This window comes from Hylaeus anthracinus, unplaced genomic scaffold (genome assembly GCF_026225885.1).
Source record: "Hylaeus anthracinus isolate JK02 unplaced genomic scaffold, UHH_iyHylAnth1.0_haploid 27394, whole genome shotgun sequence".
Lineage (NCBI taxonomy): Eukaryota > Metazoa > Arthropoda > Insecta > Hymenoptera > Colletidae > Hylaeus > Hylaeus anthracinus.
In genome coordinates this window covers 29,495-52,002 of record NW_026535197.1, presented here as the reverse complement: position 1 = coordinate 52,002, position 22,508 = coordinate 29,495, and the positions used below count along the sequence as shown (strand labels likewise).

At 43.8% G+C, this 22,508-nt stretch overlaps 1 pseudogene; it reads right to left on the bottom strand.

The window, feature by feature from the left end:
* Window positions 1-20,811, bottom strand: part of LOC128893372 (uncharacterized) — a 30,434-nt pseudogene extending 9,623 nt beyond the window's left edge.
* Window positions 20,812-22,508: the final 1,697 nt, after the last annotated feature.

Below are 22,508 nucleotides of genomic sequence, written 5' to 3'. Positions count from 1 at the left end.
ATGGTAATTCGGTGTTTCGCGAGCACAACTTGGACGTCACAGTTTCAACTCCAGTTCCAATTGCAACGCCATCTTCATCGTCCTTCGATGTGCTATTCGTTCAAAGATAGATTCAAATGTTCACCAAGCGATTACTTCGCCAAGGATTTTCTACGATCAACATCGTCGAAGACACTTTTATCCGTCCTCCACGCGATCCTCGGCGTGATTCACCGAAAGTTGTACCCGTATTGAGCCCGGATGACGCGAGGGTGCCGCAGAAGCGAAGAAGGTGGAGTTTGCTGTCAGGTACTCTGATACCTCGGCCCGTAACGAAGAGGTAGAGGTCTTCGACCGGTAGCCTAAGTCGAGAAGCAGTCCCTAAAGAGGCACCAGGGTCATTAGCGAACGGAACATTTATCCTTGTCCCTCTTTTGTCGCTTCTTCTCTTTCTCTTGGTCGGGTGTTCGCACTTGATTCGCCGTCGGTATCAACGGGTGCCAGGCAGGAAGACCCGTATTATCGAGTCAATTGTCTCTCACCCTCCTCCCCCGGGCAGTTCAGCTGACTATAAAATCATTATCACCCGTCCACCACCACCGTCACCAACCACCAACCTTCCCTCTCCTCCTCTCGTGTCGCTTCTCGCTCGATGTTGAACGCTCGATTATCCCATTAATACGACGGGTCCATGCGTCCATCCGTCCCGTCGGATCTTTAATTATTTAAATGCAGAGCAACACGGAGCTTCCAAAGTCAGGGGCGGACCTCGTTCATGCAGATTTCTCTCGTTATTCTACCTTCGACCGGGGACTCGTGTTTAACTCCTTTCGAAGCATGTCGTTTCGACTTTGCCAGAGAGCCTTTTACGCCGCGATGACGATAATGGAGCTTCTTTCTTGCCCGCGAAATGGAATGTTTTCGGGAACATCTGCACTTTAAACAGTCGATTAAGGTATGGATCGAAGCTCAGCCTCGTATGGCCTTTCTCGAGTGGGCTGTTTTATTTCGACTCGTTTCGCGAACTAATTGTCATCCAGAAATCGAAGACATTTTGATTACACTTCGGCCCCCCTAATATAAATGTTCCGAAGTATATCTCTTCAGGAAACTATCGCAACGAGCTGCTGCAAGTAACGGAAGCCTGGATAAATCGTGCAACAGTATTGCTAGGCATTAGACGGTAAATGTTGCTCGCTCGATCGATAATTAATGAAATAAGATTAACTATACGCGATTGTTACGACCGCGTACGTCACCGTGCCCATAACGGGTGTAGAACGATCGTAACTATCATTAAGCTGGGATTTAATGAGCGAGGCGTGCCGGACGTGGGAAGTCGTCTATCGTGCGGTAATTATTGTGTTGTAATAGGGATCGAGAACAGGAGTGGACTACCGCCATGTGATCGTGGCGTTGTTGATCGCTACGCCACTTTGCGTTCGAGTACGCGACAACGAGATCGTTTTACGAAATCGCAACGATGGCTGACGCCGGTTGGCAACGTGGGAACAAAAACGAACGAGCTCGACGGTAACCCTTATGTCCATTAAACAATTTTCGATAGAAATGTATCGGCTCTAAACACGCATTTCCCAGGCATCGGAGGTGCTAAAGCGATTGCAGTGTTCAGCGATTCATCTAATGACACGTGTGCACGTGTTCCCGAGCGACATCGGCTATTATTACTCCCAACAACTAAGTAGGTAAATGTCGATCGCTCTTCTTGAGTTAAATGTAATGGATACGAGCCGACAACGTTGTCGGGAGATATTCCTGTTATTAATTTTAAATCTCTCAGACGTTCACGCTGTTAACACGCGAACGAAATCGTCTCGATGAAAATATTTCCATAATTAAATCTAAAACGATCTATCGTCGAAAGGGGAGAGGATCGCGACGCGAGAATGAGTGGAGATTTCGGGAACGAGGAATTAAAGCGACGCGATAAGAAGGGTCACCCTTTTGCGACATCTCGTTTACCATTCCACGGAGAGGTCGCTTTTTTAACAGACGCCACGTCGGCCGATTAGGTCTCGTTAGGATATCGCGGAGTCGTTAAAAATAATTGTCAGTCGGATAATTAAGGGGTGGCTTCCACCCCTTCCGAGAGGATATACCTTACTCCGGCGAAGGAGAACGATTTCCACGAGTCTGCTTCTTAGACCTAACTCTCCGAGCCTCTTATATTTGTCTTCGTCTTTCGTTCCCTTCTTTTTTATTCAATCTTCGCGCACAACGGTCTCCGTCTCGTCAATCTGCTTACGTTCCTCCTCGAGCGGCTCTTTATCCGCGGTCCGTATTTTGTTAGCACATCGTTAGCCTGGAAAGGGGGTGCGCGTCTCTTTTCTTTTTTTTTTTTTTCGGTCGAGGGAGGGTGAAGGCATTGGAAGGTGGATTCCCGAGGCTCGGTTCGACTAACGGGCACGCATCGCTTGTTACGCAGATCGGACGCGCTTGGAATTGAATTTTCAGCGAAGGAACACCCCCGTTGTTTGTATTCACGTCTGTCTAGTGTACTTTTTATTTTCAGATACGTTTATAGAAGCCTCTAAAATTCTATACAAAATTAGAACTGGAATTGCCTTCGGACTTGCAGGCCGAAGATTTTTATTAGAGTATTCGTAGTCTGAACAGTGAGAAAATTAATAAAAACGAACTTAACCTAGTACTTCACGATTAGTGGGAAAAAACCATACCGTATAGTCCATCTGGTATAAATCTGCCTAAACTAAACCTTATAAGAGCACCGGTCAGGTGACGTAACCCTTTAATGCCGCGATAGTCAAACGACCTCGCGAGTTTATACGTTTTTCGATCGTTTTTAATTCGATTAGCTAAAATAAAACAATTCCCAAGCTTACAGAGAATCAGTACGAAGAGACGTCAGATAAAAATTTGACACGTTCGACGAGATTCAGAACGGAAAAGAAACGCGATCGTCTTCGCGGTGGGTTGGTTGCGTAAACCCCTCGCGGCGAAGGGACGATTGCTAGGGGTAGCATTGTAAATATTAATGCGGCGAGCTCGGGCAAAGAAAAATATTTGAATAATAATTACCGAGGCACCCCTCGGCCCTTGTTACGCCCCCGTATAATAAGAAAGGTTCGCGGATGGAAGAAGACGCACGCGAAGACGGGGTCGCTACGAGAATTTTCTAATTAGGAGGATTCGAGTCTGCCCCGCAAACAATACTAGAAGCAGCGCTTCCTCGTCTTCGGGAGACACTCGAAGCCTCCCGAGGAGAAAGATTTTAATATCCAAGGCTCCGAACCGTTATTATCACTCCCTTATTACCGTCGCAAAGGAAAACAACCAGCGACGGCTGGAGGAATTCCGATCCCGTAATTTACGGTCATTTAGAGCAAGAAAACAATCCGCAATTAGCGACTATTCGTTAAAAGTTTCTCGGCGTATAAAACTTGGACGTTTCAATAAAACCATCCTTCGAGTTCTTCCTTGGTATAACATCGATTTAAAAATTACGTTGTTTGTTTTGCTCGAACAAGTCAAGACTGCGACGAAATTTGATCGTTATATGAATGAATGTTCAGAGCGGCAAACTATTAAGCATTATATTATATATGAATACGATACAAATTATTACAGTATATATTAATAATTAATTCCTTTCTCTGACACATGTGAGAATATTCTTTAAGTTTCCGTCGCGGAGTACCCGTTCTCTTGTACCTCCTAACGAACTTTAAATTATGCATCAATAAGGAAGTCTCGCGGAACTTGTTGAGCGTGTAATCGATACGCGGACTTTAATTACCAGGCACGGTGTAAAATAAGATAAACGTAATTTTACGACAAATATACGTATGCAACAGGAACTCGAGCTGTAATTACATACATATTTGCTTTCGTAGTCGCGTTAGACGTAAATAGACTCCCCATAAAAATCTAGATACGAATAGACACGCGGATGCAAAGTGGAAGAGTTGGCTGTCGCGGAGCACGAGGGAAATTAGCATTCGACGATTTAGTATGAAAAACACGCAACGTACTCCTCGAGGAAAATTTCTTTTCGTATTTGTAACTGTTTAACCGAGGTTAGACGTGGTCGGGTACCATAACAGCAATTTTACGTACGAGTATTCAAGCTTGTAAGTAATATCGCTTGTAAATACGTATTAACGCCACGAGTAAATGTCGAAGCATTGGAAGAATAGAATTTCAGGGAAACCATGATACAAATATATAGTTTCATTCCTTCATCTCTTAGGGCTGAGAGTTTCATTTAATACTCGATCGCGTTAACTCGAGAGGGATGAATTTCTGAACCGAAATTAAGAAATAAAACGGCAGTTACGTTCCGTAATCAAAGTGCTTCGAGGCGTTAATTGGATGAACGATGGTACTTACACGAGAAACGGAGTTTGCCCTCGCGCATACCAGGGTCTTCCTCCTTTCGAGTTCGCTTTAAAAAAAATTCCGTCGTAACCGAGCATTAAATCTGTCCGCCGATTGGTCGATTCCCGCGACACCGACACGTGATTAAAGTAATTAAGTCGGGGGATGGATGGAGAGACTATGTAGAAATAGGGCGTTAGTGTTTTCCAGAGGGGATTAAGAAACCCTATCGAGATGGCGACCGGTACCCGTATAATTTAAATTCGCATTTATACACCGTGCTCTCAACGGCTGGACACGAATTAAGGGTTCTCGAACAACTTTCACGTATTTCCATCGAGTCGCCACGCGTGATTGGCTCTCCCGCAGGATATGAATAAGTTCTTCAATCTCTTCAAACCGTTTAATATTTTATAATCGCACGTTCGCGCCCTTTGAATACCATTTGTATCGGTAATGAAATTTATTACGTACTTTTCTGTCATTTAATCCGAACTGTTGGTGCTCTGGAATACTACGTGTTCTTTAACGCGACGCAATGTATCGATAATAGGAAAAATACTTGGGGTCAACGGAGACCCCAGAAGTCCCCCTATGGTCGAGGAACGCGTATTCGAGGCATCGGGGGATCAAGATAATTTACACCTCGTAATTTCTCGCGTATGACGCGCAACGGAATAAAGAGTAGACGACAGGAAGTAAGAAACTAGGACGTCAGATTTGTCTGGAAAGATTAAGAAGCCCTATCGTGATCAAGACTGCGCGCATGTAACTATTAGATGCCACGATGCCGTAATAAGGAATGAAGATTTCCAGGGTAAAGTGCAGCGCTCGCCACGTCGATATTGATTCGACGGCTAATTAACTGAGAATTAAACAAAAAAAAACCTGGGGCAGCGTAGTCATATCGACGAAAGAAGGGGGAGACGCAGCGGGGGTCTCGAAATCCGCAGAATATGCAAACGTTATCGGCGAGTTCAAAGGGGCTACTCGGAATAAATTAAGGAAAGGGGTCACGGTACGTGGTTTTCCTCTTTCCTGCTGGCTCCCTGACAGTCATTAGGATAATCAACGAATTAGCGTTCCCGCGCTAAGGACTGGATAAGGTATAGGGAGTTAGCGGGACAAAGTGCGTCTCGACACGCGATGCCCAGGAATGATGCAGATACGATGCACACTCATCCCTCGGTGATCCCCCTCTCGATCAATCCGACACCGTCCTGCTCGATTTATACTTTTTATCCTCGCGAGTATCGTTGCTAGCGGGACTTCCGAGTAAAAGGATTCGTAGCGTTCGGCAAAAATGATTGGAACGACTTAATGGACGTCGAACTAATTGAAAAAATCAAATGTGACACGTAGGTTTCTCCTATCTCCACTTTTATCATATTTACAAATTAAAGGTCTGTGAGTTCTTTAATAAATATGATATATGATATGTATGTGTAATTATGATACATAGAAACTGAACATACACAAGTGGCGTGTGCACGTATACAAAATGCAATAATAATATTATTAATTGTAGAATATATTCGGCATACATTATGTATATTTTTTGTAAGTCTTCTATATTGGAGTAATTGTATAAAATCCTCGGTCTATCGATGAATGTCAAGTTCACAAGCATATCCAAAAATCGTCGAAAGCCGAATCTGGATGAAAGATGACGTAATCAATATATTTCATCTAACGAAAGTTATACAATGTCGCGAAAAAAGTGGAAATAAAAGTTAATGGCGCAGAACTGTACACACACGCGAAGACGATTTCTTACCCTCGCGAGGGAACCCTCGTGAAAAGAATTTGCTGGAACTGTGTCCTGCGATCATCCTCGAAGATAAACCGACCCACGTGGTAAAAGAGCCGAACTATCTCATCGTGTTTTTCACGCCCCAAGACAGAATCTTTCATTCCGTGCCCGTAAGGGGTACCTTTGCGTGTGAAATTGAGCAGGCCGATAGAGGAGTGTGTTAACTTGTACCAATTAACTGCTCCTTAACTCCGACCGGAAGAAGGTAGTTCATCACTTTTGCCACCCATGCTGTAATACGGGCTGATGCGCGCGTATAATGAAAGTCTGGTTTACATTTGATCATTGCTTACTCTGTATCAGAATGCAGAAGGATCGTTGCAATTATATTACCGCTGGTTTACTTTTCAATTAATTTTTTGGAAATCGAAGAATTTTATATGATCACGCGAAATTTATTTTATTGCATTGTCTTTGGAATTTATTTATCTGTTTCTGTTTGTTTCGTTCTATTTTTTGTTGACGTTCTACATATATGACGGTACAAAACGTCAAGTTCAAATGTTAAGGCCGATCGCACACGGCGCAACCGATTTGAAATTAGTGTTGCAAACCGTTTGCGCTCTTTCTTTTATCTACCTCACTATCTTTCTTTTACCTAGATCTACGGTCGCATCCAACTAGTTTCAGAGTGGTTCGAAACTGATCGGTTGCGCCCGTGTGCGATCGGCCTAGCGCATTCGCGACCGTCAGATATTTTCGAGTACTGACGAAAGTAATGAAATTCTGAAGCAAGACATCGCAAATTTGTATACGTTAGGGCGAAAATAATAATTACAAGATATGTTTTAAAATATCGCTGTTGTAGATACGTAGTGTATAAAATAAAAAGATTTTCATAATGTTTCCATAACCAGAAGTAGAATTCGAATTCACGTCAGCTGTCGCGAGTGTGTTAATCGTAATCGAGTACATTCGTTGAATACAGATAACAAAATCAATGCGCAGAGATAGCTGTGCTTTCAAAGAGCATCGACAGCGAATTAATTATGGCCGAAGGGTTTCGTTGGCGTTCGATTCATTATCCCACCGATTCATGGGCATTCCAGCCGCGAATGCCAATGGGTTCTTTAAGGGTGCCTCAGCTTTAAGCCTTTAAGCACCTGACCATAAAGTCACTGGTAATTGTCTCGGTGAATCTGAGCGACTCACCCTCGCCGACAGATATGCAAATAACTCCGGGGTTAGTTAGCTAATGGGTTTACCCGGGAGTCGGTGTCTGTGAACGGAGTTCATTCATTAAGGGTTGATGGCTTAATTGCCGGGTCGCAGCATCACTGCCACCCTATCACAGGCCACCACGGTCATCAACCTAACCCCGTCCTTTTACTCGACTTCTGCCACCTCTCTCGTGTTCCCTAGCAACAGGTTGCAACAGGAGACGTTTGTATAGGCTGCTCTCGGTTAAGCCAGGATTCAACTCGTTTTGCGCCCCCAAACTGGCGTTAATTAATTGTCCCAGCCTGGCTGTCGTCCCGACAGGAAGACCTCTTTCTCCCTTCCGCCGCGGTTAATTGTCGAGCACGTCGTTAACGCGATCTTTTCTGCCCTTTTATCCGGTCGGCGAAAGTACTCTGGTTTTTAATGAGCTTCAAACGCTCGCTGGCATCCGCCCGGTCGCTTCTTGCCCGTCCGTTATCACGTGCTCCGTTGGCGGGACGGTTATTCTGACAAATGGCAAGTGCCTCTAATTTCAATACCGATTTATTTATACGATACTTGTGATGTGTTTCGATTAAACTAGAATCTTTGTTTCTATTGTACTTGAGTTTCTCTATTTCACATGAAATTTGTACTATTTTACTATTCGGCATGCAGTTTAACTCATTCTCATGAAATCGAAACTATCGCGAACAGGAAGCGTTTCTCGCCTCGTCTATCCGCTGATCCTCGGCGAACGTTTTTTCTCCAATTCACGGGGAGGTCACGACTATACCAATTTTCGCCATTTGTATGCGACACGGTGGCGCTGTCAGGGCAGGACGACGTGAATTATCGCGAGTGTCAGGCTTTACGGTTCGTATGAACGGTTTAATTTAAGGTCGGCAGTTTTATTCCTGGTAGAAAGCGCGCTCGCGAGGAGTAGCTCGGACGCAGGGGCACGGGGAAAATAGGAAGAATGCTTTTCTGGACACGAATGCTCCGTTACTTTCGACTCGTTCGTCGGCCGGACACGTACTTTTCGCACGATTTTTCAGTATACTGCTCGATCGAGACCACTTTAAACTCAGCCGTTTGTTCCACGCGGGGACAGTAAAACGGCTACGGAGATTCTTTTCCGCGTGTCTCCCTAGGACAAATGCGCGCATACGCAAGCAGAATTTACTGTGTAATAATCCCCCTCGACGCGGAGAATGAACAAGCGGATTTCTGCTATTTCTTACGACGTGACGGCGACAGGGCGACAGATTGAGACGAGCTCGTGACAGGTGTATCAAACCTCTTCGGATCGACGCCGAGAGAGCTTCTGTTTTAACAGATCTCGAAGGGTGTTCCAGATGATATTTTGTATTTTTGCTGTACAGAGATCTAGTAAAATAGGAGAAATATAATATAGAAGTAAGAGAACGCGTAAATTACTATAATGTAATGTGCGTTTCTTGTACAAAGTGGCCTTCCTTAGAAACCAAAGCTTTAAATGAAATACTCGAAACGTTCAAACAACGCTAATCTGATTCTATTCTCCATTGATAGTTCAGCTGCCGCTCCGGCGTGTTAACGTTTCACGTCGAAGCTGGCCAAGCTTTTCGTTCTTTGGTCGTTCTCGCGAAATTTGGTAGGAAGGATCACGGTTTTCCGCCATCGGATGTGGCTGGAGTATAAGCGGGAGATGTGCCGTGGATGGAAATGGCCGTACTTGGGGTAGAATCCAGAAATTCCCCGTCCACGTGATTGTCTATCTCAGCTTCTGCACGAGGAACCGTGAACGCTCGCCGAAGGCGGGGATGATTTAGTAATGAAGATATTAACGGACGGAAAGCGTGCCACAGAATACTGAGATTCAACTATCTAACGGCTAACATAACTCACGTTTATGACTCCGTGGCGGCCGCTTCTTCCCAGCAGCCTTTGTCAGACCGTCGCCCCTTTTTCTTTTCGCGCACCCGTTACACCGCGGCAATTAATGCCCAAATCGCTGGGGAAACATTCGCCTGGGATCGTTTGCGGTTTCGCGACAATATCCGACGTTTCATATTTGATGTTGCGCGCGATTGCGACGGCTAATTCGAGAGTTCGTCCGATAAGGTCGTCGAGACTCTTGGGTTTGTGATTTATGTATCGTGCGATCCTTAGGAGGCAGGAAGCTAGTAGTATTTATTTGTATGTACCAATGTCCTACTAGAAACATCATAGACAGAGAAATCACATTCTGGGGGAGTGAGTAATTAAGACAGACAGTAATGCTCGCTCTAGTTACCTCGCACTTGGTGTCAAAGCTATTCCAGGCACGACAATAAAAATTCTAGTCAGAAAATTTACAGACTTTGTATCTTAATGACCGTATATCGTAATACAGGGGGTTCTCTCGTGCGTTAACCGAGAGGTGGATTCAGGGGTTGCGGAGAGTCGGACAAAAGGGGAAGAGCGAGACGAGAGGGAAAGAGTGGTGGCATACAATAAGTTTCAGTGGGATACATTAGCGGAGTTATGCTCCCGGAGGCACTGCTGGCTATGCGGTATATCTTGGTTATTTTTTACTATCGCCTCTGGCAGCACATAGAAACACGTGAAAAGGGTGGTTTCCTCACCCTTCGCCAGACCCCATTACAGGGTACGGAAAGGGACAGTCGGATATCGACTATCTCAAGGCCTTTGAACTGATTTACAGGGGAACTTCAAAGTTTTGTTATTTAATAAAACTACGTTGGGGCCCGTAATTAGAAATTTATACGATTCCTTTTTTTTTTTTTTTTATTGAAGATTTCAAATCTCAAAAGAGAGATTTATTTGCATTACAGTTAATGTTAATATCAATATTACAGAACTTTATGCGATTAAGTCACATAGGTAGAGTGTAAACTATCTACCAAAAGTAATTAAAAGAAAAAAAAAATGAAAATTTTCCTGAACACAAATTTCGTTAAACGTTGTTTGAATTTTGAAAGGAACAGTTTGATAATTTTTTCCGCAGAAGTGAGCAAAGGAAGTTCCATATGTGGGTTTCGAATCGTATTTTCCACGCGGCCCAGTTTCCCGCACGTATAATAGGAACTTATCCCAGGGGTAAGGGATATTTTTATATTTATGGCGTCGAGAAGGGGAGGGAGGGTGGCACTAATGCCCATCTCCCTTTTTTTTTTGGTAATAACCATACGCGATAGTCACGCAGAGCGAGAAGAGTCGAATTATGGGGTGGGCGAGGATACTTCGTGGGATAAAAAAACCTATTTCGAGGGTCTGTCCACAGACTGCACAGGGTGGTACTATTTTTTTAGAATCTGCCGTGTCTCTCATGTAATTTATTCTTAAAATAACAATCCAGAAAGTATCTTAGAAATAAGCTACGTAAAATCATGCTCAACTCAACGTAAAAAAATGTTAATTTATTATTCTCACTATCTATTATTTGCAAGCAATTATCGAACTAGAAAGTATGAAGAAATTGTAAAGACGAGCATGCTCTTTATTTACGGGGCGTACGATAAGAATGCAATGACTGAAATATTCCACGAAACTGATGGTTTTACGGGAACGTTCGAAACGTGTCGGGAATGAAAACAACATTGTTGACGTTTTAGCAATGGTAATACAACGTCTGCATATAACTGGACTGGAAATTGCATCGAATTCCGTTATTAGTCAACGAACTGTGGTTCGAATTCTACGGGTAGAGAAACTTCATCCTTATCACGTATCGTTTCATCAGGAGGTACGCGGACTTCGGAAGACATACTAATTTATCCGTGGCATTTAAATCAGACAGCAGTACCAAGGATTTAACCTAGAATAAACTACGGTCGATTTGGTTGTTCGTTCTCTTATTTATTATTCGAAAAACAAGCAAATATCATCGCTGCGCTTTACGTACCGATGATGCAATCGATTTATTAACCACGGCAAGTTAATTCAAATAGCATGCGCTGTCGGACGCCAAGTGTGTCCTCGTTGGTTTCGAGAAATTGAACGTCCACGGCAACAGAGTGTTTAGGTGCATATGGTACACGGTGGAGTACACTCGGTAATCAAATAATTGAAGCGCATTTTATTTATGAACATTTGACAGGCTGAAAGTGCTCAATTTTCCTGGTGCAGCCATTGCCAGTTTTGCCGGGGACTACGCGCCGCTGTTGTAAATAACCGTGTAGTGATGTGGTACCAACACGACGGTTGCCTTGCGCATTATGCACGACAGTCAAGAGTAACAACTGTCTCTCTAGACAGTTCTATAACCGTTGGATTGATCGCCACGGAGTATTTCTATGGCCATTACGTTCACCAGACTTGACGCCATTCGATTATTCTCCGCGTCGTGCATTCGAAGACTTTGTCGCGAACCCCGCGGCTCCAGGACTCGAAAGAGCGGTTTCTTATAATAAGGAATAAATATTATTCTGGAGCATTAGTTCCGACGATAACCATCGACACTTTCAATTTAACGGGGGTTAACATTTAACGTTATTATTCTATTCGGCTTTCGATTGTCTTTCAAATCTAAACGTATTACAGTTAAATTTAAGAAATATCGAGTATCTATTATCTATGTACAGTCACATATACGTGACAAGTTAATGCATATACATATTTCCAATGAAACATTTATTTAGGAACATCGAATTGATCGTTTAATTTAAGAATTCTCGTTATTTCTAACCAGCTTAATATATTTGTGAAAATAACGGAACGAGATTAAGTTGTTATTGTAAGTTCGAACGATGATGTCAGTTGATCGTGAGTAATGGCACGAGAAGAAAGGAACGATATTTTACGTGCACCAACAAAACATATGCGACCGTAGGAAGGGTACTAATTCACCAGGGACTATCTTTGCAGAAACGAAATATTTTCTCCTACTCAATGTCATGCACGAATAAACTTAAGCCAGTTAGGTGTAATGACGAGGTACAGCTAGGGGTTGCTACCGTACTGGCAAGGGTAGGTCAATGATAGGTCGCATACCCTCGAGAAAGGGGCTTAGAATAACAGTGAAAAAAGTTCAGCGCTACTTTTTTTTTTCGCAAGTAGATAATATTTTATATTTCAAAATCAGTATGTTTCGTTTCGTCTTCGATTATTCATGCCTCTACAAGTTAACTGTTATCGATTGTCTTCTCAGGTATAGCGGTTGCTACAGAAACGTGAGGATGCGCATAAATATCAACAAAATAAGAAAATATCGACTAATAACAGGAGTTTGTTAACCTACGAAATTAAATTCAAAGTACAAACAAATATATTGTTGCGACGGTACGAAGATGCCGCTCTACAGTTCCGAGTTACATCGTCGCAACGGTGTGAAGATGTTGCGACGATGTGAAGTTGCGGAAACGAGTTCTCGCGCTTCCGGTTGCCAGGAAGCGGCAAACTTTTAAAATAGTAGAGAGCGATTCGAGAACTCAAAGAGAAAAGACGTTTCGTTACAAGTCTCCAAGATTATCGTTGTATTATCGTTAAATTGTTTAAAAGTTATAGTTTGTTAATAAACTTTATATTCAATTCAAATGAATTCTCGTGCTTCAACCCCCCGGCGCAACAATATCAATCACTTTTTGTTCATCAGCGACGTTACCTCCCCATGAATTGAAAAAAAAGCTGTTACAATAATACGAAATTTACCGTTCACCGGTATTTCTCGTGCTTGAAAATACTTTTTCTGTCATTTGATACATAGTTCCCTACGAGAAAGTTCCCTAGCTACGCGAATAACAAGGGCTCCGCGCAATAAAGAATTCGTCGCGTCCCCTTAAAGATACGTGATATATATTAATCCGTTTCAACTGGTTACCCGTTTATACAGGAGGTAAATTAGTGCCCCGACGCATGCCCTCCGTTATTGAAAATGTAACGTAGGGGAATGCGTATTCACCCCAGTGATTCTTACAAATGTATTCCGATTATACGTCTCCTTTATACTTTCCTGCGTCGCGAGGATACGTTTGTCGCGGGTCCTTATGGTGGGAGGCGTCGAAAAAAAAATAGCTTCATGTCACGAACGATCATTAGCAACTTTTTTTTTAAAGAAGGGTCAGGAACGACCTTGAACAAGACACGCAAACGCACCTATTCCCTGAATATCGCGCATGTTGCAGGTACCGACCATTACGGAATAAAATAATCATGCATGTATTCTTCCAGCTACCGTTTGACGTCAGAGGACTCTCATGATTCATCAGAGAGATCGGTGAGTTGCAAACGCTTGCAAGGTAGATTTCAAAGCTCTTGTAAAATATTAGGTAGACCGAAAAGTAATGTCGTTTCTTTTGCATTAAATTCAAACTTTCCAATAAATTTCTATCTCGTTATATTAGGTGGTCGTGTTTCTATAAATAGACAATCTAATTTCATAGATATTCATGTTGTAACAGTAATGGAGCAAAATGAATCGTGCACAATTCAGTAGTGTAACATAAAACGTAAAATATTGTGCATGTATTACTTATTAATCAAGCGAAAGAAACTTTTGGGACAACCTAATATAATCGCCTTCATTGTCAGCAGCCTTTTAAGCAAGTATTTAAGATGGCAAAAACTGCATTACTTTCCAGTCCACCTAATACGTACACGTAACTTGCTAGATAAAATGAAATTAATTTTAATAAATCTTTGTTTATTTGGTGTAAATATCAGTTGTTTCACTTTGATTTTTAATATGCGTGATACGTCGTTTATAAGACATTCATTTCCAGAGCATCCATGATATTATTTTCTATTGATATAATCGATAAATCGGTTTTGAAACAGCGCAACTCGTCTACGTGCACGGGGCAGCCCTGCGAGAGGTTCGTTTCATCGACAATGATGTATCGTTCCGCAAAAATTGCTCGAAGGCTGGGGGCTTGGTTGCGAGCAATTACTATCGTTTCCGTTTAAGACGTTTTAAATCCGGACGACGACCCGTCGTGTCTTGCCGTGACATTTTGATACGAGTCGGAATTGGCCCACCTAGACACGGTTTCAGCAGTCACGAGATACCCACCCCCGAGGAACTATTGCGAGGAGACCATTTGCCGGAGGAGGAAGATGGAAGTGTTTCGATCGGAAAGTCGTTTTCACGCTCTGACCCGTTTATTCTCGTACGTGATTCGCTGTTTAGTCGATATGTCAGTACGATCCCCGTGTACCCGGGGCTTTGGGGAGCACGAGATTTTCCAGAAAGAATAATTCCCAACGCCTAACGGACAGTATCTTTACCCTCCGCCACTTTCGCTCCATTCTTTTTATTCCCCTTCTTCATCGGGCGCGGCGCCTCATTTCTCGCGGATCGAACGTCGACAGCAACAATCGTCTCGAGGTTCAAAGCGAGGACGTCTTATTATTGGACTTTCCGCTTTCTTGACACTACCAACCCTCCCGCGACGTCCTCCAACCCCTAGTTCCGTAACGGAATTTATTTTTGCGACTTCAGCCCGATCGAATGTCGCGACTAGGCGACGATTGGGTAAACCTCCAATCTTTGAATCGTTCGCGAAAGGTTTATCGGGAGAGTCGTAGGTTCGTCATGAGGTACTCACTATAATTGAGGTCCGTATTCACGGAATTTTATTCTTCTTCTTACGTATTAATTTAGAAAATTCAGTTGCAAAGATTTTAGGCTCCGGAAGATGATTCTATAACAAACAGCTTGCTCGACCCTGCAAAATTATTATCCCGCGAGTTTCTTAATTGTATCCTGTTTCTTAATTGATTAGGATTGAAGTCACGTGTTCCGCAGACAACGGAGGTAGAAAATAACCGGAAAAATCAGGATATTTGAATGTATACGTGTCGAGAGAGCGTATAGGGATCAGACTATATAGTGCCTTCGAGGGAAATCGATTTGGTTCATAAGTGGGGTTATAAATCATTGAGTAGTCGAGCAGTGCAGCATTGTTGCTGCATTCACAGGCACTAAGGGGTTATAGATATCGATCAGATAGTTTATCTTCTCCGAGCGACAAAATAATCGTACGTATCATTCGCTTGGCTTCGCGGTATTCGTACTAGCGCGAAAATATTTCCGCAAAAAAATCTTAGCAATCGACATGTGCACACAACAGATGGAAGAAATTCAGTCGAATGCCGATTAATAAATTCACCAAACGGTTAGTTGTTCTGCGATACTAACGCTGCAGGCAATTGGACTGTTTTCGTTAATGCGTTCTTTATTTTTTGTCGATTGCGAGCAAAGGTTTCGGCAGAGGCTAAACGCGGTGAATGCCAGCGTGACTTTAATAAGCATTCACGCTATTCTCGGGTCTCGATACCGGCATTGTTTGGCACAATGCGGAAGATTACGAATTTACATGACAACGAAGAGACTTGACGGTTTTTGGGTCGTGTTAAGGGTCGAGGTGACGCTCGAGACGATTTTCACGCGAGCGAAGTTGCGAATCTCACCCAGACCTCACGTTGCGTTTATTCTAATGCGTTTAATCCTTTTTTTCTTCGTTGCAACGCCATGGCTCGAGGCAAGAAAGGGAAACAGTATGGAACAGAAGGTTATTTTTAACAATAATTTTCACTTTTCACTTTTTTATATTAATTCGATTTAAACTCTGTTCGTGAAACTAACACGAATTGTTTCGGGGCGCTTGGTTTTAGTGACATTTAGTATACGTAAATCAATACGCAAATAAATCTAGCGGACCTCCTTATACAAACCAACCGACAACGTACGAATGTACCCTGTTATATTAATAAAGAGTCCCAAGCTAATATTCGAAGCAACGCCATATGAAAAGTGGCCAGCTCTGGTGGCACGCGACAGACATCAACAAGCCCCCAAAGAGAGACGTTTCGACTGTTCGCCTCGAGTACAATTTCCCTTCTAAACGAGGCCCGTGTACGAACACGCCCTTGGCACGGGGCGCGGAAGCTCCGCGATACGCTCATTTGCATGGAGAACGGAGCAACCCTCGAGCATCGCTCGAAGGGAGGCGAAGGAAAAAAACTTCTGGTCGCGCGACGCAATTCAAAACAAACTTACCGTACAGGTTTCGAGTTTCGTTAAAAAAAAAAAAAGGGAGGACCCAAGGGAGAACTCGAAGGTAGGCGGGGAGCTAATTTGAGGTTGGACTAATTTTGCACGCGATAAAAAATGTCGCAGGTCGAGATCGAGCGGGGGAAAAAATGCGGTAGTTGCGTGTGCGGGGGTTAAGAAGTAATTGTAACGGATGTTTTTGCATAGGGGGTCACGTGGACGTCCGTGAAAATGAATTACGCACAGTGAATTAAAGATACGTCTACCGGGGTGTTCGAAAGCATTAGCCCACAGAGAGTGTGTATTAAAAATTGTATATTTCTACAGGTTTATTCAGAGGCAAACTTCATTGCTACTAACGATGATTCAAATATCTCAAACTTTTAATAATTTCGAACAACTCTGTATTTTCCAACCACCCTTAACTCTCGTTTCCACCCTTTCTTCCCTTTCCATCGAATTTAGCGCATAAGTAAACTCGTCCAAGTTTTAAATATGCTCCCCGTCCGAGCGCACACATCGGGTGGTAAGTTGGTTTGTACAAAGTTGCGGCGTACTTTCCGAAGTTTCCTTCGCCGCTCAACGATTAAATGTTTTCTTTGTTATCGAGTTCTTCACCGGTCACTAGACGTTTCCGCGTGAAACGCGCGACATTCCGTGAAACAAAGTTAAAGCAACTAAACAGCGAGAGACTATTTTACAGGGGGATATCCGATAAAGCCACGACACGTAACGCATCAGAACTGGCACGAACGTGTTCTCCAACTTTCTCTTTTACTGGCACCGATTAAATAAACAATTGCGCTCGCGCAATTGTAATTGCTCGTCGCGATTTTCTATCGCGCTTGCGAAACGTGATTACGAGATTCCTGCACGATCCTATCAATTTTAACGCATTGCGGTTGATCTCTGAATTTTTTTAACGCGAGCTAAGCCCAGTGATTTCAACTGCGATTAATTACTTAACGAGATCGAGTACGGGAGAAATTTGGAAAAAGTATTAACAAGTAGAAGCTGTATTTAGCAAGTTTTTGGTAACTGATTCAATGCATATTTTATTGAATTTAGCTCGGAGAGTTTACGTAGAAATGCTAATACCACTGTGAGAATGACAATGGCCTGATACTACTTAAATGAATGGATACGTGTGGCATGCAAGAGATGGGTAAAATTTTTATTTAGATAATACTCTCAAGTAAACCAACGACAAACGAACACCTTTTTATCCTCTAGTCCATAAAATGCAATTTTGCCCATCTCTGGAATCTGTAAATGAACTTAATTATCATCGACATCAACTATCTTATCCGTAATGCGTTAGTAGCACATCGAGAAGCAGCAGATACGAAAATGCAGCCTAACTAACACATTTCAGCGTAGCTCTACGGGACTCTACGTACAAATTGCAATAATATTCATCGTTGTTACTGACCTGTTGATGGCCAGGACGCGACTGAGGCTGGGAGAGAACCTGGCCTGCATGGTCTACTTGCACCGCTGAAACTATCACAAGCATTTGGTATTTTATTCGGTCGTGATAGAAGTTTATTATTTTTATTAATCTTTTTTTTTTCTCTTTCTTTCTTTAATATTACTCGATTGTTCACACACAAAAAAATACCGAACAAAGAAGAGCAGTGGTGGTCAACGTCTACGAAAGCGCGTAACTGCTAAGGCTGAGGGACTCTAATGAAAAAAAGTTGTTCGGGAAACCCGTTACGGTACAGGCTCGCGAAATAATAATATGTACATACATATTTCTGTTTTCAACCGATTTGGAGAAACTACAGAGCAGGCCAGACTCTCTCCTGCCTCGAACCGACGCCTCCGTTGTCAACGTGTTGAATTTCTTTTTACAGCCGTTTCATTCCGTTCGATACGAAACTTAAAGTCGCGCTTTTGGCGCGCATCGACGTGTCGCTCCGACGATAAACATCGAACGCTGAATCGTTCAAGTAGTACGGATCGATAATTCTACTCGTGGTTTTCATATTATGGTCGATTGTTGTTTCATTCTTGGCACGCAGGGCACAGTTTATTGCGAACGCGGACGACTTTCGTGTTACGTGATTTATACGTATTTCGATGGTAAGGGAGTACGTAATAAACGCGTCGATAGCGGTACGTAGGTGTAGTTTGTTAAACATTCAGCAATTGAAGCGAAATTTATGCCACAGTTTGGAATTCGAGTGGTTTATGTGTTGATCCCGTCCGTGCGCGATAACCACGTGTCATACAGAGATAGATAAAATTTTATTCGAATAAAGACACGGTACACCAATCGATTGGCAATGTTTGTTCGATCCAACTATCCTTCAACGAGACAATTTTGGCCATCTCTGATACTACGCCATTGTTTTGGCACGTCGATAATAATTTTTGTTCGTCGATAGTATCTTCTAATTTTAATGATAAATATTTGCCAAGGTAAATAAGGTTCTAAGTTGACAGTAGTCTTCTTTTCGAAATTCAAACCTCAGTTTTCTCGTTGAACATTTCGCGAACCTGAACTCTCCACGAGCAAAGTGTTCCACCTTGGTCGAATGGCAACGCTGTGTTTAAGTATCGGCGTAAGGTACAACGTAACCCATAATTAACATGCAACGTAGAGTGCGCATATAAAATCGCTGGTCGATAAAGGATGTTAAGTAAAGTGTTCTACGCTTGTATCGTTTCGAGCAAAATCTCAGCGTTTCATTGGAAGACGTCGGTCCTCTCAGAAGTCATGCAGTTCTGTGCCAGTTCGGTGATTCCAGTGAAATTTAGCGAGCAATTAGTGAACAAGTCAAGTTTGTTAAAAGAAAAGTGAATGAACAGAACAAGTGAAATTAAAAAAGAAAACCAAAATCCAAGTGTTCCCTCATTGCAAAGTCATTCCAAATAATAAGAACAAGGTTTCGGGAAATCAAATTGTCAATTTCTCCTTGACATTGTAATTGGTTGATATACACCATTTATCAGATTTGCTAACGAGAAGATAAAGTGCGCATCAGCAATTTCCACGTTACAAATAGTAGAAGTTGTAGATATCGTCGTGTATCCGCTTAAACATGAAGTTGAACCTGTTCGTAACGTAACGCGATTCAATTTCGCGTTTTCCATACCGTCAATCCCGTCCAAGCGCAAACAATAGGGGACTCACCTACCGATCGGCGCAACGACGCCGCGAAATTACCCGCGCGTCGAGCAACGATCTGCCCCCCTCCCCTCGGAGTCCGCCCTCGATATCAAAATAAAAAAAGAAGAAAAAAAAAAAACAGAAGAAAACGAATCTAAAAGCAGTTTCATCAGCGTCGTTTCCGTAAATCATGCGAGCCGTCCTTTCACTTTTATTCCCCGAAGCGTGCAGAAAAAGGTTCGAAAGAAAGGAGGGAAGCAGGCGGGAGGGGGTGGGGGAAGGGGGAGTGGGGAGGGGGGGGGGAGACGAAAAAAGTAAGCGGGGGTCTGGAGAGATCACGAAGCAGCAGGGTGATCCCGCGATGGAATTTAGTTAAACAGTCGTCGTCGTCCCCCGACGTCCTCGTCCTCGTCGTCGGTCGGTCCGGGTGCTTAATAAAAATCGAAGTCGTTCGTTGCTGCCCCCAACCCCTCTCACACGTTCTGCGGCCGAGAGAAGGCGAACCGAAGAGCCCCGTGACGGTGTAACCCTCTTTCGTTCGCGTATGTGTTCCCTCCTGCACGGATTTCACGGGACCATATGTGTATATTGGCGCATCTACACTCACGCACGCGTGATGTTCTCCGCGCGGAAAGAACCAGGCCCGTGTGTGCGCGCGTTTATAGCGTTCACAAGCGGGGAACGCGAGACCGCGCGCGCGCGCGCGAGAGAGAGAGCGCCCCCTCGGCCACGAGTACGGTAGCGATACGTTTCTCCGACAAATAAATAAAACGAAACCGTAAGCGAGGGAATAAAATGTGATTTACAACGGTGGAAAGACAATGGCCGAGGCTCCGCACGATAATGTATGCGGATGGCGCGGACTGGTACCCGGGGATACTGACTTCTGATTGGTCGTGCCCCGACGACAGCGCTACAACGGAAAGCGATAAATAACTGCGAGCAGATAAAACCTTTCTTTCTGCCTTGGGCTTAGCCTGGCCACTCTCGCATCGGGCTTAGCACTCCAGGCTTCTTTTCCTTTCTCTCTCTTTCTGAAACCCCCTTCTCTGTTCCCCAACCCCTTTGGTTCTCTCCTCTTTCCATTGCCCCCCTTTCTCGCTTTTCTCCTTCATCTCCGTCTTTCTCCTTTTCTTCTTTTCGCGTTAGCCGTTGTCTCTCGTCGCCGCTTCCACCAAACGATTTCGAATCATAAGGGTCGGTTCGCACGAAACACGACAGCCGCCACTGCGTGATACATGACGAGCCGATCCCTTCTCCTCATCGAACACCAACCACCCTCAACGAGGGTGATTTTCGCGTTTTAGTGAGCTTCTCGACGTCCACCCCTCGCGAGATCGAGACCCTCTTTCGCGAAAGACCCGCTTTTCATTAGGTTTTCCTCGGCCAGGTGAAGGGATGAAATCGACCGAGCGAAAGTGTCTCCAACATGGTTGCAAGTACGATTCGCTGCGTTCGAGATCTTGAATGAGATAGGAGTTGTAAATATTGAATAAATTATATATGTACACCAAGTCCATTTTGTACCTGGTGCGAAAAACTTATAAATTACTGCAATAGTTTCTGTGTTATCGATCACTAGCAGATAATCAACGCGACTTTGTTGACCTTACGTTTCCTGCAATTCCAATACCAGCAACAAACCACGTGCGGCCTTTTGAGGTTAATGTCGAGCTTTTATGCATCGTCCTACGCTACATTTAAAATTCAACTTTGGAGTCATATATAGAATCTAGTTAATTTATTCCCCAACCGACTGAGTAGGTTCTAAATCGATACCAGAAAGGTTCCGTAACGTCGATCGCGTTTCGGGAGACACCAGGAGTGGTTGGTGATTTTAACAGAAAATCGAACAGGGATTGGCTCTCGCTTCGGCGCCGCTGTGCTTCTCCCTTATCGTTTGTAACACCGTGACTGGTCGTAATCTGTACCGTAACACGGGGACACGGTTGCTGGCGAAGATTTGGTAAAGAACGACGCCTACGACGTCGATTTGCATCCCAGACTGCTATTTCGGACTCCGACAACCATGTCGCAATGTTATTCGGCGGTTGCGACTTGTTTTATGTCAGATGAGTATGCTCGAATCTCACTAAGGAGGCATGCAAGTTTTTCCAACAGTTTTCGGCCACTTTATCCTCGGGGTGGCGAAGACAATAGAAGGGAGACGGTACCAAGGCGATCGATCGTTTACTACCCCGAGATGGTGACTGAAATTCAAGGGGAATTAACGAAGGAGGGGAGCCTTTACAGAAATATGATATTTTCCCCCCGTAGTAGCTTGTTAAAAAATATCCAATGACGAGGGCTCGACGCCCTCAAACCCGAAAGGTCCCTCCAAAGCGCCTAACTTCCCAGGGTTGCCGAGTCTTCGTCCAACTTTCATCTAGCAGTCGTTTTAACTCTCGATACCTTTATCGATGACCCCATACACCCCTTTTAACCTACGCTCCATAACTTCATCAGCTCTTTATGTTACATAAGCTAGGATCTATAAGGTTATTTGTTATCCTCTCTAAAACCCATTTCGTCTTACATTAGACACCAACTTTAATTCGCCAAAAAATCTGACTAACCATTTCTGACTTTTTCCTTATTCGCGTGCACACGTCAGGCCGATAGCCAATTTTATGAATATCCAACTCCCCGTCGCCCCCCGTTTGGCAACGTGTCGTGGCGCGAGACGCGATGCCAAAATTTTCTCTTCCATCGATACGGCCATGCCGTGGTAGCATTTAATTAAAAATCGCGAGTTCCCGAAGTCCATCCGTGTTCGATGAAAAACATCGCTACCGGGGTATCCGCAGAGGGTCGAACAGAGGAGGGGGCGGGGGGGGGGGGGGGGGGAAGGGCGTGGCCGATTTGAAATATTTTGCGCAAACGAGTCGAGTCTGGAAACACGGTGACGGGGAGGGTGTGGGTGGTATAGAGATGCAATTATTTAAAACAGCAATCACGGAAATGAAAGAGCAGGATTGAATAGAGTCGCCCTCCCAGCTCGAGGACGCGTAATATTCGACCAGCTTTCCCAGCTGGAAAAACTCTCTAAAGGCTTTCCTTCCGGGCCGACGAGCAGCAATGCAAACCAAAAATCAAACAGAATCGAGAGACCTGCTATCTTT